This window comes from Myotis davidii, unplaced genomic scaffold (genome assembly GCF_000327345.1).
Source record: "Myotis davidii unplaced genomic scaffold, ASM32734v1 scaffold842, whole genome shotgun sequence".
NCBI lineage: Eukaryota > Metazoa > Chordata > Mammalia > Chiroptera > Vespertilionidae > Myotis > Myotis davidii.
Genome location: NW_006293540.1, coordinates 854278 through 854607, shown reverse-complemented (window position 1 = coordinate 854607; position 330 = coordinate 854278).

Sequence of the window (330 nt, the reverse complement as noted above, 5' to 3'; positions counted from 1 at the left end):
TGAGCTCGGGGCTGCCGGTTGGAATGAGAAGCAGCCTGGACTGAGGGCTAGGAACCCCTGGTCACTGGGGAGCCCCTGGTCACTGGGGAGCCCCTGCTGCCCAGCAGCCTCCACCTCTGAGACGCGCTTCCTCCCAGCTCTGGAACCCTCGGACTCCTGGGGGGCCTCAAGCCCCATCCCTGCGGGGGTGGGAGGGTGGCGTTTGGAAGGAGCAAAATCACACACAACTGCTCAGATTTCCAGATGAGCATTTTACTTGTTTTTACGTTCTCTTTCTAAAAGCTTTGCTTTGTTTGCCAAGGCTCATGTGACCGCTGCCCCCCCACCCCT